This window comes from Poecilia formosa, unplaced genomic scaffold, assembly GCF_000485575.1.
Source record: "Poecilia formosa unplaced genomic scaffold, Poecilia_formosa-5.1.2 Scaffold941, whole genome shotgun sequence".
Classification (NCBI taxonomy): domain Eukaryota; kingdom Metazoa; phylum Chordata; class Actinopteri; order Cyprinodontiformes; family Poeciliidae; genus Poecilia; species Poecilia formosa.
Genome location: NW_006800880.1, coordinates 39,685 through 53,051, shown reverse-complemented (window position 1 = coordinate 53,051; position 13,367 = coordinate 39,685). Strand labels below are relative to the sequence as shown.

The 13,367-nt window shown below is 39.9% G+C and overlaps 2 long non-coding RNA genes across 2 annotated transcripts in view; one reads left to right on the top strand and one right to left on the bottom strand.

The window, feature by feature from the left end:
* Positions 1 to 3,147: 3,147 nt before the first annotated feature.
* On the bottom strand, positions 3,148 to 4,365 carry LOC107835036 (uncharacterized). Its single transcript, XR_001660866.1, has 2 exons — positions 3,706 to 4,365; positions 3,148 to 3,630 (listed from the first exon to the last, which is right to left on the bottom strand). It is a non-coding gene; the product is annotated as an uncharacterized LOC107835036 (long non-coding RNA).
* A 2,312-nt stretch (positions 4,366 to 6,677) lies between these two features.
* LOC107835035 (uncharacterized) overlaps positions 6,678 to 13,367 on the top strand; it is a 16,762-nt gene continuing 10,072 nt past the window's right edge. Inside the window, exon 1 of the long non-coding RNA XR_001660865.1 lies at positions 6,678 to 6,688. This is a non-coding gene — a long non-coding RNA (uncharacterized LOC107835035). The remainder of the gene's footprint in view (positions 6,689 to 13,367) is intronic.

Here is a 13,367-nt window from a genome sequence, read left to right as displayed (position 1 = left end):
TAACTTTCTACTTTTCTTTTACATCAGAAGTAGACCTGGATTAGCTCTTCTGTGTGCATATTGTGTGTATGCTTTGTCTTCTCAAACCACCTGTTTGTGGCAGACAACAACCAGTTCCCCTAAGCCTGGTCCTAGCTTTGTTTGCTGCCCCTTCTTGTAAGGTTGTAAGGGGGAGTTTTTCTTTCCCGTCGCTACATTCATGTTCAGTATTATGCATTCTGTTGGGTTCCTTCGATTGACTGACTTCTTTCTATTTCAGTAACAAAGTAAATCTGATTGCATTATTTGATAATGAGGATCAAATGACTATAATCTGTATGATCAGACTGAATTAAATTTTTGTAAAGTGCCTTAAAACTACATTTATTCTAAATTGGTGCTACACAAATAAACTAAACTGAAGCAACTATGCATAAAAAAATGTACTAATAACAGGGAAACTCTGCATGGCCTGTTGCTGGTCATGAGTTTATTTAGCACAGCTTTGATTGCAGCTGTGAGAATTCTACATCACAAAAGGCTCTAAGCTTACACTCCCCCAACTCCTCAGAAAAGGAAAGAAAATATTCTAAAAAGATGTTGCATTTCTTTATTGTGTAGTTTATATTATGTGGATGAAAAATTGTTAGTTTAAAACAAAATTGGTTTGCAATTGTGCAAAAGTGCTCGCCCTGGACAGCATCCATGCAGGAACTCTCTGCTACACAAGAACAATAATTTCATCTTTGTTCTGACTATATAATGTTTATCTTTCAGCCTCATGAGAGTTCAAGTAACTGGACCAACACCAGCTCCACCATATCCAGTCTCTCTGCCCAAGTACCAAGGATATCTGTGTCTGAGCATCACAACAGTACCATGGCAACCATCAGCACAGCAATCAACTTCATCCACAACAGGAGCAGCTTAGTTATTGCATACAACCAGACAATTCCTTCTGAGAAAAATGCACGATCTCAACAGGACCAGTGCTGGGAGACCTATGTTGGACAGGTTTCACAAACATACAAATACACACACACTTATGGATGTCTCTGATACACCCATAAATCTGTACAAGAAAAATTTGCATTCAACAGCAACAGAACTGCTACACTTGGCCCACTGGGAATTAACTTGCTTTAAAAAAAAAACAATTTGGTGGGCCACTGGAAAAGACTATTGTTTGTTTTTGCTGGCTGTGCACAAAGGAGATGGCCTATCAGCAAAGCTATTCAAACCTAAGATAGTATCCAAACGCTAAACATGTTGCAGCAGCACAGACGTCCCCAGTGCTAATGTCAGCATCCACAGTTTTTAAAAAAAATTCCAAAACACTTGAAAGCTGAATGGATATAAAGCATTTTATACCAATCAGAACAACTTAACTGATTTAAAAACAAAAAATATTTGTTGTTGAGCTCAGATATATAACCCCTTTTAGCAGCAAAAGGGGTTTTTGAATTGAAAATGTTGCCTCTTTTGTTATACAGTTTTTAATTAAAATGAGATTGAGAATATTTAATTACAGACCCTGCAATTAACTCAATCAAAAATTGTGTGTGTTAGGGCTGTCAACATTGAAGTATTAGTGCATGTGAATCATCTGAAAATTTTATGCATGCATAATGATTAATCAAACAACCTATTTTGACATAAAAGTCACTCTCCTGCAGAGAATTAGCTAGTTAACTGAATCAACTTATGGCCTCGACACAGGGTGAGCAATGAATGACAGAAAAGATGAACAAGTTCACACCCAAGTTCCATCAGAAATGAATGGAGACGGAGATTTCTAGATTTAAAACTTTTAAAACAAAATTAATTCTTTTAAACCTTCCTGAATATAAAAACCTAGAAAAATTTGAATCTTCAGAAAGGTTTGGCTTGAGACAATAAAACTTAAACATTTATTGAAAATGTGCATAGTGTTGGTTTTTGATCTGGGCAGTTTCCCAGGGCAGTATCAGAAGGAGGTGGGGCACCCAAGAACTAGAAAATAAAATATATCTTATCTGTCAGTTATCCCCTGAACAGATTTGCTACTACTTGTGTGCACGTGTAGTGGAGTAAGTGTCCCTTAGTTGCTGTTGAGTACTGGTAGATTACATTACCTGTTTAATTGCTTGCAGTTTAATTGGATTGAGCGCAACAGAAGGAGGGGCTGGCCCAGAGCACAATTACTGCAAGAACCAGAGCTTACACCTACAGTGTTGGGGATCAAAAGATTCAGTTAACACCCTTTATCTTTGGAGCAGTGTTGAAAATTGTATTTGGTTGCAATCATTTATCTGTCAGGACTCTGGGTTTTGGGTTGGGATTTTGTTTCTTGGCTGTTTCTGTTTTTATCTAGTTATTCCTTCCTTCAGTCTCCCTTGTAGTTCTATTGTTACTTTAGGTTTAGTTCTTTTATGTCTGTATCCATCCCTATCTTTTTTGGTGGTTCTAGTCATTTCTTTGTTTTGTCCTTCTAGTTGCTCTAACTCTATGTTCCTTAGTTCTTATTTAGAGCAGTTTTGTGTTTTGGTTCTTTCATAGTCCCCCCCACATCTTTGTCTCTTTCTAGTTACATTAGTTTTAGAATTATTTCCCTTCTGTTACTTTCCTCAGTCCTTGTTTCCCTGCATATCTATGTAGTTTCCCTGTGCCACTTTCTCCCTGCCCCTCAGCCCAGCTCTTACTTTCTTCTCCCATCTGCAATCAATTAGCTCACCAGCCCTGGTTTTGTCTATCTCTACCTCCCATTCTCTCCCATTATTCATCAGATCCTTATGTTAATTCTCCTCAGTTCTCTGTGTGTCCCTGGTTCTCCCCCATGTCTCCTTACTGGATGTACTTTGGGTTTCATGTTTTGCTGCTACCTTGGATCTTCTGGTTTTGCAAGTGTTCCGTGTCATGTCAGTAAATCATAAAACTCAGCAGCTGCCTCCACTTTGGGTTCGCACTCCAACAACCAACATCATGACATCACCTACATTATCCTGGGACTGTGTGCGTGAATGTTGATATGAGGGACATCATTTAATATTCTTGGTGTATTTAGATTCATAATGTAAACTAAGAATACATATATATTGTCATGTTGGGTTCCAGTTTTCTCACCCACATACAGAACACACCAGGAGAGCCGATAAAATGATAATGGTTCATTTACAAGCAGACAAAACAGTATGAAATGAACGACCAGACCTCTGACGGAGTGAGAGGGTCGGACTGTTGAGGAGAGGGAGACGTTAGTGGTGCGTTCAATGACGTGGGAAAAATAAACTTGAAAAGTGCGGCAGAAAAACCTTACTTGAGTTAGTGAAGTTTTAAACGTTGAGAGGAAAGGTTCTTTCGAGTTCCAGGGTCCTTGTTCTCCAGTTGGTTTGTGGTTCTGATCCAGGGTTCCAGAGAAACTGAATTCGACGGGGAATTCTTGGAAGAGGCGACGGAGGCAGCAATGGAGGGCGGACAGATAAGTTCAGACACGGAGGAGCGGACTGACAGCCAACGGTGATCTGGGAACAGACTCTTGTCTTTCTTGACTGCAGAGGACGAAAAGGGACTCGGGCAACCAGTGGGTATGTACCACAGCGTCACGAGGGGAATCACAAAGGAAACTGGTTCTCAGGTTTGTACAAAGAGTCTTGGAGACTGACTTGAGCTTGTCTGAAGAGAGAAACAACAAGGAAAAGTTACTCGGAGAAATCATACAGATTAGCCGTAACAGGGGGCTCTGATTACCAAAACTGGAAAACACTCAGGCGTCTAAGTGTTGACTCGGATCTTCTTATGCTCCAGTTGAGTGTCAGATTAGTCACAGGCTTGCTCTCCAGGGTGCAGTCTCTAGTTCGCCATCTACTGGTGTGAATAAGGAAGTAGCAGGCAAAAACAAAAAGGAAAACCCAACCAACAAAAACCCCAGAACCCAACATATATGTACACGCATTCATGTACAAGTATATATGTGTGTGTGTGTGTATATATACATATATTTATTTATATACTAGTGTACAAGGCAGTGCCTCCCACTAGTGCACTAGTGGGAGGCAGTGAAATGGTAATATTTTTGCTAATGTTATTTTATGGTAAAGGCAGTGCACTAACTGCAATATTGAGGCTTTTATTTTTGAATATGCATCAGTGGTTGGACTAAACTAGTTATATAACTCCCCAAACAGCAAGTAGTTCTGAATGCCAGCTCAGCCCTCCTCTGTAGTAACTGAGTGTTCCGTCATCTCTGTAGCTCTGACATTCCGCCATCATTGTAGTTCTAAAGTGCAGCTCTGCTCTCTGCCAATTGTCATGTGAGTGAGACACACGGGAAGACAGAATTATATCTGTTTGAGCCTGTCAGTTTCACTGAAAAACACAAGCAGTCCAAACATTATTAGGGTACATGCAGTGGTGCAAGCTGCATGAACAGTGATGAAAAAAAAATAAACTAGAAAAATTTCTGTTCCTAGCAAAACAGTGGTGAGAATGCAAATCTGCAGAATGATAGTAGCAGAATATGCAAGAAAGAGATGGACAAAGCACAAGAAGTTGAATAAAAGCAGAAGGATGCTGCATTCATACATAGTAGAAAGCAGAAGGGGCAGAAAATTTTTCAGAAAAATAAGAAGAAATCAAATTAAGCAGAAGAAATCATTAATAGTAGAAGAAAGACCCTGGTGCAGAAGCTCCCCTCTTTAGGACTTAGTCCCACAGTGGGGAACTGGTTTGTGGACTTTCCTCAGACTATCAGGAGCCACAACACTGTCTTCTTCTTCTTCTCCATCACCCTCAGCACTGGCTCATGCAAGGCTTTGTGCTGAGGAGGCAAACATATGTATGCTTGCTAACATATGTTTGCCAAGCATACATACAGAGGTGAAAGTAGTTTAAAGTAGTTTTAAATTTTTGGTGGTACTATGACAAAAGTGTGTGTGTTGTGTGTGAGTATATATATATATATATATAAATTTAAAAAAATCCCTTCTCACCCTCCGCGGGTGGTCTCTTTCATCCTCTGAGCTCGGGTCCTCTACCAGAGGCCTGGGAGCTTGAGGGTTCTNCAGGGGTGCACAATGTCCAATGGACCCCTCACTGCAGGTTGTACGCCCGCGTCAAGGATCCTAACCTCCCTCAGCATCAGAGTAATTCCACCACCTGGTGACACGCCTCTCTGTGTGACAACAGCATATGTGAAGAAGTCCCTCCAGGAAATCAACCCCCGAAAGGCTGCAGGCCCCGACAACATCCCAGGACGAGTACTGAGAGACTGTTCACATCAGCTGTCTGAGGTGCTGACTAGGGGTTGCACCAATTAGTCGACTAGTCGATTCTTTTTTCTGCAATGATTTTTTTCTGGGCTAGTCGACTAGTCACAATCACATGACTAAACAGATTTTTCCAAGGAAATGAAAGAAAGTGGACTAGGTGAGTTCGTCAGAAAGCTCAAATTATATAAAAATGTAAATAATTTAACAAAGACAAACTGTAAATTACAGTTTGTAATTTACAGTTACAAACTGTAATTTGTAGCCTATGCTACCGCCCCTATTGCGGTAGCATAGGCTACCGCAATAGGGGCGTTGAGCAGCGCGGTGGTTAGCATGGTGCCCCGCATACAGAGACTTTAGCCCGCGGTAGTCAGGAGTCCGACTGCCGTCCTCCATTCGCTGGGCCCATGCCTCTCTCCCCCTGCTCCGCTCTCTCTGCCCCCTTACAGTCAGATTGCTGTGAAATAAACTAGTGCCGAAAAATTCCTTAAAAAAAAAAAAAAGACTACCGGAGTAATGTGCGACAACGTGTCATGATGTCAATCTTTTTTATCCCTCAACTACCCCCAACTGATCAGCATCACCCTGCGTATTGAAGCTTTTAACCTTCAATACGCTCTTTAGATCTTTATGCTTCTAAAGAGTGCAAAGATCTTTATAAGATCTTTGCACTCTTATAAAGTTATGGTTTGACTACATCTGGAAACTAAGTCTGAGGATCTGATAGAGGCGATCTCGGCCGCCGTCTGCATGTCGGTTCAGAGAGCCGAACCGACTCTGAGTCAGCAGAGCGTCCTGCTGCGCATCGGGGAGCAGCAGCAGGAGGCTTCGCTGAATTCAACTGTAATCAAACGGGATCCATTCATAATAAGTTTAGTTTGTGATGTTCCAAAAGCACCATTGTGGTCAGTGTGATAATTTGACTCCTATACGAGTAGCTATCCAGAGATCATCAGCATCAGCCGGTGTTTGGAAAAAAGAAAAAAAAAGAAAAGTCAGACCCGACTTTGTGCAACGAACTTTTCTCCGCTGCTCACGAAGAATGATCTGTTTATTGCTCTTTTAATTCTGCATTCTGGACTTAGTAAAAGCGGGAGAAGGGAAGGGGGTGTCAATATTTGCCGTGAAAATAGCTGATAAAGCCTCCAAGTAGTTGTTAAGGTTTTTGCGCTTACCACACTATGACGTCACCGCGACTAGTCGACATCGACTCGACTATTATCATGATGTAGTCAACCTTAAAAAATATGTAGTCGTTCAACCCCTAGTGTTGACAGACATCTTCAACACCACACTGTCACTGTTATCTGTGCCCACCTGCTTAAAGACCGCCACCATCGTCCCTGTCCCCAAGTGCTCCACAGTGACGACCCTGAATGACTACCGGCCTATAGTCTTAACATTGGTTAAGACTAACATGGTTACTTCGACATCCCCAGTCGACACTAACTGCCAAACAACTAGTAGCTCAGTGTTCCAACATCTGCAGACGGCAACTGCTGTCACAACTTGAGATTGACGAGGTACAACACAAAGGGGAGGAGCCAGGACGCCAGGTCAGAAGGGAGTTAACTACAACTACCCGCCCAGAGACTGGGTATGTAGCCCCAGTAATGAACGAACCATCTGAGCTGAACGAGGCAGCAACTGACCTGAGAGACAGAATCATGGCCCGAATGAACACCAGACAACCCCGATGCCAATTACAATGGCTGAGTGAAGTACCATCAGAAAGTGTCATTGAAGATGTGAATGCAGCATTGAGAACAATCCCTACCAACACCATAACTGAAACCAATGAACTGATATACGGTTAGAGGCTAAGATCNTCAAAGATCGTAGATCCACGTTCTTTGAGCCAATATGGCAAAAATTGGTCGGGACTTTTTCATATCCCGTGAATATTGGTCGGGACATGTCCCTACCGTCCCTACCCAAACCTACGCCCATGCATGAAACCCAACAATAAAGGCTTCAAAATGTGCAGCTCTATCCTGAGAAAGGTGCTATTACTTTTGTTTTGGTTTTGAGTAAAAATGGTGACGTAATTTGTGAAAAACGAGTAAAATTTCCAACTGCCAAAATATAGAGTGTAACTGAAACCAACTGCCGCTCTGTTAGAGTGAGAAACGGAGTGGATTTCTGACCCCAAAACATTTTTTAACTCACACTCACGCCTACAAAGATCGCTCTATTGGTATTAAAGTCAGTCATGACATTGTACCCAGTGTTTTCTTCCGTAAAATGTATTTGAAATTTCTCTAGGACTTACAGTTTTCTGTTAAGGCGCTTCAGAGTATACTGGTGTCAGTGTCACAGGGTAAACCCAGGCACCCAGCCATTCATTTTTATCCTTTTCTCAAAAATTTCAAAGCACAGGACACTCCATGTCTCTCTAATCGCTATTACTCTGAGTAAGGTACAGATATGAATCGCAGTACTGTCAAAGACGAGAAATGGTCCTCTCACACACTTCAACATATGTATCAGTTGGGACACACACTGTGTGTGTTTGTGATGAGTGCACAGTTGCAGAAAAGTGAAGAAAGTGGGACAACTTCACCGAAACAGGTTGTTTGAGCTTTCATGGTGTCCGAAGTTCTTTAGATAAGAATGCTGAACAAGCGCGTGCTTGTTATGATCGCTGAACAAGCACACGCGTATTTTACCATATGGTCAGTGTGGAGTAGCGAGGAGTCCTTTGAGGAACTATATCTGATGGGGAAACACGAATCGTTGTAACATTGGCATTGTTGGTAGTTTCTTCTTCTGTGGATTGTAGGAAACAGTTATGTTGTCATATTATGCATGAGCGTGGAATTTCCTGACAGAAAAGATCAATTTATTCTGTTTACAAGATAACGGACCCCACTGCACACCGGAACCCATTCTCAAACTGTGCTGTTGTCAGAGAAAACATTAGCTATTTTTGTGTAAATGTACAGTACAAACAAAATTTTCCATTTTCACCAGAAATTGTTCCTGCGTAAACAGGGCCTCAGTTACTACACAGATCTAAGCTGGCATTTAGAACTACAGAGATGCAACTTTGGCGGAACACTTAATACAGACAGGATGGCAGAAGAGCAAAGGAAGTAAGTTCCATATGACTCATGAAACCCGATGCTCTTAAACTGACAACCACTATGGACTGCTAAAATAAAAGCAACACAACCCTCTATAATAAAAGCCTTCAGATTTTTCACAGCAGGTAATTGTTGTTTTGAGCTTTATATGACCAGCTTAACTCAAGCACTGTTACACATGGAATTAGTTTGGCTCTTTAAAATGAAGCTTACTGAAAATGTTAATGCTTAATGCTTAATGCTTGCTGCACAAGCATGCATTAACATTAGCCTTTTTGCCAAAATAAGCATTTTAGCTGTTTTTTTAGCTATATTTAGTGTACTGAATGGAGGAAATTAATGTAAGACAACATGCTACTGACAGCATTTAGGCAAAATGTAGCATTTTATCTCATTTTAGCTTATACACTAATTTTAACATAGTTAATGGAGTAAGTCCAAATTAGTTAAAATGCTTGTGATTATCCACTTCCCTTGGACTACATTTTAACTAAGCTTAGTATCGATGCTAATTTTTAGCCTCAGAGCCCTGGGTTCCAATTGACGGGCACACTTTGGCAGGCCCCGTTTAAATTTCTTAAATTTTCTAGTTTATATTGCTATTTTCACCCTGTGGTTTGTACTTTTTTTTATTTATTTTTTATTTTTTTAAGTATTTAGTTAAATGTGAGGTGAGACAGGTATTTTCTGGCCTCATGGCAGAGGGCGCTTATGATCCCAGACATTGGTCTTGGGACTCCACGTCTGCAGAGTAACAGACAGTGACAGCGAGCTAACCATGTAGTAAATGAGTCAACTGCAGCGATATTATCGTTTTCTCTTCTCTTCTGACGACAACATGGATGCCTAGATTTCTACACTTAAACAGTTTTCTAAAGTGGATTTTCAATCAAAGCAGGAAATAATAATAAAGGAAGACCAACACTGGAGCTGAAAGGTTTTCTAAGAGACAGTTTGATTCTCAAAGGGAGTGGTATACAAGAAAAGACATGTTGAGGATAGACTTGGCTTTGGATGAATGGATATTTTTGTGCAGAATGAACAGCGCATGGATTTCATTTATAAGTAAAGGTAAGACGACAATACATTTTTTTGTTTAGTTTTCTAATGAAATGTTTGTGTTGTGGGCTACAGTTTTTTATGTGAAAAGAATTAAGTATAGAAACAACCCAAAACTACTGTTAGATTAGCTAATAGCAGCGGTAGCTATTCTACCACAGCAATTACTTAATAAAGCATTAAACCTAAAACCATACTACTACTACAAACTGAATGTTTGTAGTATTATTTGATAGTTTTTTGGTGTTGAATCCTAAAACATAAAGTGGCATTGTTCTCAGTTGCTATGGCTGCGCATATATATATGTGTGTGTGTGTGTGTTAAGACTTGGAAGCTACTAACCATGCATGGAGGGTTCCACCCCAGATTCAGCACCCTGAGACTGTACACAAGCTGTAAGGAAAGAGGCAGAGGACTAGTGAGTGTGAGAGCCACTGTCCAGGATGAAACATCCAAGATCCATAAATACATCAAGGACAAAGCCTCAACGGACGATGTGCTCAGCGAATGTCTCAGNGACTGGATTTTATTTCACTGTCATTTGTGAATGTTAGCTTCTCATTTTCAACAGTGGAGCTATAAATGTTGAAATAGGTTATCATTTTGGAGAAAATCTCAACATCAATATTTCCACTAAATAAGAGGCAAAAAAAAGTTTGATAGAGGAAAAGCCTCTCAGACTCTGAACCCGACAGCACCAAACTATTTTTTATATTAGACAATTAATTTAATTTCACATAATTATTGCGGTAGAAAACCATGTGTTTGTTAAATACTTAATGAAACATATTTACTGTGTTTGGTGTTTGTTGTAAATGACGAATAGCTACTCACAAAGAACGAGGTAATTAGTCCAAGTTTTGTAAGAGCGGAAATACTATTTAAGGAGTTGTTTTTGCGAAAGGATTTTGGCACCTCTCTAGGTCAAACTGACCTGACTCCTTTCATTCCATTTGCATGCAAAGCACAAAAGGAACCAAAAAATGACTTGGAAAACATGCCGTTTGAGAGATAAGATCAACAATCTGAGATAAATTGTCCTATTGAGCAATTCTGAAATGGAGCAGATGTTGAGTTCATGAGGTCTCAAATATTTTAAAGGTCGTCCAATACACACTTAGTATAAGGCACGCCAGAATCTTTGCGCAAATCAAGAGCAGCAACGCCATTGTTTGAAACTTTCCAACTCACATCAGTGAAGATGAGAGTGTATAAAAAAGGGTGATGTTAAGAATACGGGGAGATTTTTTTGTTGAGACTTTGGAAGATTTTTGAGTATTGAACTGATGAAACTGTAATGAGGAATCCGTGGTAATGTAATAAATCTCCGGCTCATCTATGGCCTAGCAGCAAGAACTACATCTCTGTGCGTTATTTCTTTTACTTATATATTTAAGAGTTAAGCCACCTTTCAATTCTCCAATAGTTTGTCATTTATTGAACGTTCAGAAACTACAGCAGCTGTGATGAGCCACAGCAAAGGTAAACAAAGGTAAAATAACTGAACAGGTGATCAACTCTAAACCACTCACACATTTTTACTCTCCGTCTCTCTTTGCCATTTAAGCACACCTACTGCCATGGCAACCTCTTGCACTCCACAAGCTGACCAGAGATTACGTTAAAAACATAACATTCAGTCTTTACGTATCAGGTTTTCAGGCTCTATATTTATTTTGCGATCATTAATAATCCTCCCTGAACACAGCGGAGGTTGATTAGTTCATTTTAAACTCCTGCTCTGCTCGTTATTTTGGTAATGGAACCGAAACGCACAGAATTGCGCAACAACTTGTAGAAACAATAATTACTGAGATTATTATTGTTGTTGGGTCATTAATTTGAACACGTTTTGTTGATTTTTTTGTTGTTGTTCTTTAATAAAGTTACGAACGTTTTAAGCCAATCAGAGGAGGACCTGCTGGTCTCAGCCTCCTGGCGGCGTTCAGTTTGTCTCCTAGGGTTTGATTCTAACAAAGGCTCTAACAAAGCACGGACAGTTCAGAAACAATATGAAATGGGAATAAAGCTATTTATTAACTGATTAAGTCGTGTTTTAGATTGTTCTTGAAAAACTAATCAGTCACGGCTGATTAGTGGGTGAACTCACGGCTGCACAGTGAACCCGTTGATTTTCTACAGCTGACAGCTGCTCCCCTCTCTTGCAGGTACTACGTACCCCCGCTAATTAAATCTTTTAGGGGTACGCAGTACCCTGCCGTAACCCCCTACTTTCACCCCTGGTAATCGGTATCGGAATCGGCAGCAAAAAACCTGATTGGAGCATCCCTAAAATAAACATAATACTGTCCCTTAAAATAGCAAGGTACTGTAGTGTGTTAATTATTTCTTACCACGGCTGAGTCCATTAGGGCCTCGAAGTATCCGACATTCTTCTATCTGGCCATATGGAGAGAACATCAGTCGGATGTCGTTTTCATTGCACTTCTTGGAGATCATTCCAATAAAAAGTTTTCTGTCCTCTACTGCTGAATACAAGCATAAAAGATTATCTCAAGAGTGACACACTAAATGTACTATGAAAATTCAAGAAAAGAAATTGTACTAATGTAATTAGTGGATTAAACAACTTGTTAAAAGACCTAGGTAAATATAAATTAGCGCTGACCATAAGGCATAAGGCATAAACATAGCACCGAAAGTAAGGAAGTAAGCTTTTATTGACTTATACTTCATTGCAGCAAAGGTATTGGCAGCTGGCACTAATGGCCTTTTTTCACTGGCTCTAATGAGCCCAGCTCCACTCTACTTGACCTGCATCACAAGCGTTTCCACTTGCATTTTTTTCCAGGTCCGTCCCTCCTTTTTTGGTTCCTGCACTTGCATGGGTGATGCAAGCTTAGTTCCTGTTCACTGATTGGCCTTTGGTGAGGTCAGACGTAGCAGCAAAAAGAGAAGAAAAACAAAGGGTACAAAATTTCAAACTTGCTGCAATACAGAAGTGATGGAGTGAGTTTGACACTCACTGAAGCTCCAAGCAAGCGGTGAACAATGACTTTTCTCTGCATCGGATTTCAATATTCAGCGGCAGGTCAATGGAGCAATGAGGAATGAGTTGTTTTTCTTGACGTAGTGGAGAGAATGGAAAGCTTCTGTTGGCCGTTTCAGAGCCCTGACTCATGCTAACACCGCTGCCATCCAGACAGCAGCGTCACATTCTGGTGAGCAATGTGTGGATATATCTTTCCAGTTTTTACAGTATTTTATGGCTGCCTACACACAGTCATGAAAGACATTTGAAACATGAAGTTTGTCGTATTTTGATTGTAACCATTGTTACCATTAATTTGTTTTTATGAGTTTTATCTTTGTGTGAATCTTGATTGTCATTTTGCTTTTGTTGAACTGGAGTTTTCCCTGTTGTGAGATAATTAAAAAATATTTCTACTATATGATAATTATTCTTCTAAACTTGCGAGATATCAGTTCTCTAATTAAACAGTTATGAACTATTTATTGTGCAGAACATAAAAATGACCAATAAACTTGAAAAAAACAAGAGTATCATTTTATCCATGGCTCTATGTCTTTACAGGTATAAGTAATTTCCTTTAGTCTTAATTTACACAAGTTACTTATATTATGTATGCCTGAATGGTAAAAAAATAGTGTATACACAGTGATGACATAGTTACTTTGAAAAAGTAACTTAGATTATTGACTACTTGATTTGGAAAGTAACTAAGTTACATTAAAAGTAACTTTTTTAGTTACTTTCAGCAGCTGCTGACAACACTCCGCCACCTGTGAAAATAACATTGATCTTTGCCAATAATTAATTGCAGGTTATTTTATAATGGTAGCAATAAAAGGTGGTCTCCACTTATATGGTTGAACTGAAGGGGAGATTGTTTAATGGTTACAACAGTACAAAAAAGTTTGTGTTCCAGTATTGTCTAGAAAACTATAAATAGGATTCTAGACACTGCCCCCACCCCAGAGTCCAGGTTCTGCATCACAGCAGACTGTTCCAGT